The following is a 6000-nucleotide window of genomic DNA, read 5'->3' on the forward strand; positions in this document are numbered from 1 at the left end:
GACACCATGGCAATGCGTGCATGCCTTAATGACCGACCAGAGTCATCCCTAGGGCTTGCACAAAACCGGTCCCACACGTTTTCATAATTCTGACCTAATTTGCTCAATTGCTCATATTGGGCCCAAACTCTCTCCAACCAACCTAGAGATTGCTCAAACGGCCAACAACTGGTCCCGTGACCACCAAGAGCCGGTAACATGCTCTCTTGGTCGGTCCCCCATCCTTCATACCTAGGTTTTATCACCTAATGCTGAACCCAGCAATATTTCAGTAAATGATGAAACCGGCATTTAATCATCATTCTTTCACCAATCCTCAAACTGAGAACCCTGGTGCATGCTCACTCGAGTACTGGGCACCACATGGACTCCCATCATCCCATGTGGTCGGTCCCTCTATCACTCATGACCTATTTTCAGCGATTCATCAACTATGATCTGAAATTAGGGTTTCGAATAAATGTTCTACGAATCATCATTCTGAGCAAGATTCAGGAACTAATGAATTTATATTGATTCAGCAACCAACATCTGAATTAATCATATAATATTTGGTAATCTTCCAATATTTTAATATTTTATTGGGTCACGTCACCAATAAATATTTCGTTGAATTAAGCAATATTTGCTCAGTTTCTCAAATATTGATCCATCTATCAATATTTAGTAATTAGTCGAATTGATCAATACTTGATCAATTGCACGTCAAATTATCAACATTCAGTATTTTTTTGAATTGAGCAATACTTCCTCAGTTGCTCGTCAAATCCTCAATATTCAGTAATTCGCCGAATCGAGCAATACTTGCTCTCCCTCAAATACTGGTCAGTAATTCATCACTAAATTTACAATATTGACACTATTTCAGAGAACTACATGTTCGATCCATGAATCGCTGAGCATCACCATTTATGCTCAATTCAACAAAACCTAGACTCACTGTCTAATCGATCAACAACTACTGACTAATTAATACACGTCTGTCATGCAGACTCCACGATTCGTGAGACATCAATCACGTCAAATTGGGGATAACAACTAGGGTTTTGGTCTGGCGTCCTACAGCACGTGGATTCATCCACAATGATAAATGTGAGTAAGTCGTGTCAACAGTTGAAGGAGTTATTAAAGTAGTGGGTGAATGGTCAACCAAGTCTCCGCACAAATTGGAACTGGTTTCACCACGATCTCCCACTTTCCCACTCTTTTACTCAAGAAACCGTCACACTTACAGGGATCAAGGTGTTCACAACTCTGACAATATAAATAAGTCCATGAATCTATGATTTAAGACAACAAATGATCACCAGCTATCAGCGATTGTCTACACAGAATTTATCGAGTAACTACTCTCAAGAATTCATCAATCCATCAGAACTTGTTCGAACTCATCAGTTCACCAAAATTGCAGAAACCTTCAACACACCCACAATCCTTGATCATCATTGATCCCACACAATTCTCAGCTTCCCTCCTACAGATCAACCCATCTTTTTCTTTGCGACCGAATTGACTATGGAATGTCCATTGACTTGGTTTAGTCTGGAGTCATACAGATTGATCTCTCGAATCTAAGCACTCACTTTGCAGTGCATCTGTGTAAGGTTGAACAGTTTGCTCGGTTGAGGAGTCTCGACAACACGCTCGTCTCTTTATTTCCCCAAAAAACCAGCGACTCGTTTTCCCCCATCTACAATATAAAACTGACCTACCACTACATTCGTGATCTTGTTCAATCTGGCACAGTGTATATTGAGTTCATTTCTTCTGCCCTACAGATTGCTGATGTTTTTACTAAGAGTCTCTCTCTGCCACTGCTTGCGGGACTTCGAGACAAACTGATGCATTTTTGTGACTCCTCATTCTCATTTTGAAGGGGAGTATTAGACAGTAACTATGTTCTTTATCTAGTTTTATTACTTCTTTTCCTTTGTTTGTTTCTTACAGGGAATATCCTAGGTTTATCCCTTTAGGGTTCTCTTGTAGTCCTTATCTTTAGCTATTTATTGCTTTGCTGTAATGATAAGAAGGACTATCTATGAAACAACTTTTATCTTATCTGCTAATACCTCTTGCATCATTAATATCTCTGACTTAATCAAACTTCTTTAATATTGATACATTACTATCAGATTTAGTTTTCCTACATGGTATCGGAAGGAAATCATTAACAAGGTTTACTGGGATCTGTGTCCACCTTACGCCGTCACCATCAATACCTTATCATCACTAATATCTCTTGAATCTGATGTCTACACCACTCAACACAGAGATACCTCTCAACAGTGATACTGAAATACCTGAACAACCTTTCTCAGAAAACAACTCTGGAGAAACACATAACCATGAAAACACAGATAACCCAACCTTTGATTTCAACATCTCTACCTTACCCTTTACAACTATCACAAGCTTGGTTACTTCAAAATTTGATGACTCTAACTATCTCATCTGGAAGAATCAGATGGAATCTATACTTATCTGCACAGATCTGTTTGGTTTCATCGATGGAAGCATCAAACCTCCTCCCGCTTCTATCATGGTTGGATCTACTGAAGTCTTAAACCCTGAGTATCTTAAATGGAGGAAATGGGATTGCTTTGTCATTTGTTATTGCTATTCCATAGAATCAGGCCGTGGATTCGACCATGGAATAGGAGCAATAATAGATCATTCTGGGAATTCAGTGGTGAATGTAACGGCAGAATTAATCTATTGCAGAAAAGATATTATCCAGTTAAAGCGTCACATCCATTCTGAATGGTGCATAGTTGGGAGTCACGGTTTTGTTTATGACCCAAAGGCGTTAATTCTCAATCTACGGAGAACCGCCTGAATCTATACACGGTCTCTCCACATAGTCAGGGAACAATGAGTGTCATCGACGTCCTGAAGGCGTTCATGCTCTCAATCTACGGAGAACCTCCCAAATCGTTCTTCTATGTGGAGGTGGATCTCTCTCCTGCAGTTATGGAACTGTTATTCTGCATAGAGGTCATGATGAAATTCCAGGGATCATCCAGTGGGGATTTTCGACAACATATTCATCATGGCTTCGTAAAATATGAATCGTTGCATGCCTGAAAGCCGTGTCAGAAACATGCCTCATGATTTTACGGTTTTGCCCTTTGCTGAAAATCCACCATCAACATTAAGTCCCCTGCTTAGTGGGGAACAGTCATGTTCCGCAGTAATGCATTCAATGGTGATTTTCAGTCAACGAGATCGGTGGTTGAACTCAGTCTACAAAGGTATGTTTAGAATCCTCGATCTGCTGTAATGGTGTCACGTACAGGCAAATATTTGAGTGAGGATCTTAATAGCGTGATAGAGCGTTATTTTGTGAGCACGGAGAGGTGAGGTGCTGCTGATTTGGTCAGTTAAAAGCCCAGTTTTGGTCGGTTTAGTGCTTGTGGGCCCAAAAAGGAAATCTTTGTGTTAGGAATAAACGTTCGTTCGTTAGTTTAAGAAACAGACAAAATAGACTTTACTCTAGTGATAAAATTTTTGTCTATGCGCTTCCGCGAAAGCCAAAATTTTCTCTTTTTATATATATATATATATATATATATATATATATGTCAGATTTCACAAAAGGGAATAAACTCTCGTTTCAAAGGTGGATGCTCATACGAGAGAAAAGTTTTTTTTTTTGAATAGACGAGCGTCTGTCAGCAATAAAAAAAAATTTCTATGAGCTTTCATGAAATTTTTTATTTTCGATATGTGAGCTTTCATAAATTTTTGAAAATACACTTCTCGTTTCAAAGACGGATGCTCGTGAGATGTAGCAAAAATATATACATATATTTTCAAAGTTACGTGGGTTTCACGTTAAAATATGTATTTTGTAAAATCAATGTTTTGATTTTGAACAACCGTTAAAAGTAGACAATTATTCATGGTGAAATAATGTTTGTATGTGAGTTTTCACAATTGTAGAATGGACGTCTGTCCATAGAGTTCCTGGGACTGGGAGCAGAAGGTTCTTCTTGAGCAAGAGAATATTGACACATCACTGAGGTTCTGCTAAGTAACGCTCAAACCAATGGAAAAACCAACAAGAAACCAAGCCATGCAAGACTCGACGCCATTGACGACTTTCGTCCAAGCTGATACAAACACCTTCCGCGAGCTTGTTCAACGTCTAACTGGTTCACCGGATAGGGATCATGGAACATCTAGTGTACCTCCTCCTCAGTCAAACAGTAATACAGTTGTAACCAATGAAAGTATAACCACCAAAGTAATGGTCTGAAGAAACCAACATTCAAACTGCATGAGAGAAGGAAATACTCCAAAACTAAACTGGAAGTTGTAAATCCCGGTTTTCAATTCAGACCAGGTTCACCGATTTTGTCTCCATCTAGACCTGGTTCGCATAAAACAAAACTAGTCTCTTCCCCAACAAAGGTAGCTAATTATAGTCCAACTCCAAGCCCTTCACGGCCATTTTCAAACTTATCAATCCTCGAAGAAAAAGCACTGCAGAACTCACCATCTGATGGTTTAAAAAATGAGGAAGAAGAGAAGGCAATCCAAGAGAGGAGGTTTTATTTGCATCCTTCCAGCGATCTAGAACAAGTTCAGAACCATAATTGCTAACGTTGTTCCCACTATCCCCAAAGTCTCACCAAACTTAAACGTACGCTTATCTGCTCATATGAAGGATAAGTTCTTCTAGGGTCCGAAATTCAAAGATCATGTATTTTCGCATTTGAATGAACCATGTAATTCGAAATTTCCTAATTTTGTAATAGATTTCAAACCTGGACCCCCAGGTTTGTGTAATTCGGCAGAAAAGAATATGTACCTGCTCTTTAACGTTTTTTTTTTTAATAATGCCTCATTTGGGCATGGGTTTGTCTGTGCAACATCCTTTTTTTAGATTAGAAAAGGGGTTTGTGCAACACCCTCTTTTTACAAGGTCGATATACCGAACCTTAAATAAAGCTTTTTTATCCCAAACAAATTGGGGTAGGCTAGAAATGAGATTTATTAATGAGTTTCATTTTATGAAGGTGTAGTTATCTAAAATCGGTGAGAGGTTAAAGTGGGATTTTAGGGTTTCTAAAAGTGAGTTACCGGAGGTTGAGTATGAACAATTTCACCTAAACCACGCACAATGGCCGTTCAAAGGCTGCTTCAGTCACAGGAGAGGTTTAGGGATGGTCTTAGGGAGGGAAGCAGACGAAGAGAGAGATCAGAGAATTCTAGGGTTTGAAGAAGAATTGCTCTGAGAGGTTATGAGAAAGATCGTCGTAGCTTGGAGAAATAGAGGACCTATTTATAACTGAATTCTGTAATCTCAGGTAGGTGAAGATAAGGATTGCTTTCCGTGTCGTGCGGTGAAATTCTCCCATCTCTCCAGCAATATATAAGCATAAACTAGGTTGAGTTTATCTCATTATTCCACCGCCTTTACTCTCTTCTGCAGTGATAAATAAGTCGGGTATTTATCACACGTGTCGTTGACCGCCAGACCAAAACCCTAATTGTTATCCCCCCATTTGTGTGAAGCTAAGCCAGCCTTTGTGATGATGTGTTGAGGGAGAGAAATATTCTCTTTAGCCGATTTGGTCAAGATAGAGAGATATTCTCTCATTTATGAGAATGACTACGATGAGTCACGTGAAAAGGCATGGAATGCATCAGGAATCGTGTGGAGAGTGTGAGAGGACTTGAGGTTGAGATCCCTCTCTCCATGGCCGATCACATATGTCATATAGAGACCGTATTATTGCTTTTGTGTCCCTTTGTTGAGCATGCAGAGCTCAAGAGAGCTTATCTACGTTTTTGGATAGACATGTGTAGTTCAGGCTCAATTTACTAGCCGTGAGTGATTTTGAGAGGCTGAGAAATAGTCTTGAGCCCTAGGTAAGACGTGTGCCTATTATGGGGAATATTCGGCCATGTCTGAGATTTCCCGAGAGTTTTGAATCTCACTGAGATTTTGCGAAGAGATGTAAATCTCTTCTGGATTGTGAAAATAGATGTGAA

This window comes from Papaver somniferum, chromosome 2 (genome assembly GCF_003573695.1).
Source record: "Papaver somniferum cultivar HN1 chromosome 2, ASM357369v1, whole genome shotgun sequence".
Taxonomy (NCBI): Eukaryota; Viridiplantae; Streptophyta; class Magnoliopsida; order Ranunculales; family Papaveraceae; genus Papaver; species Papaver somniferum.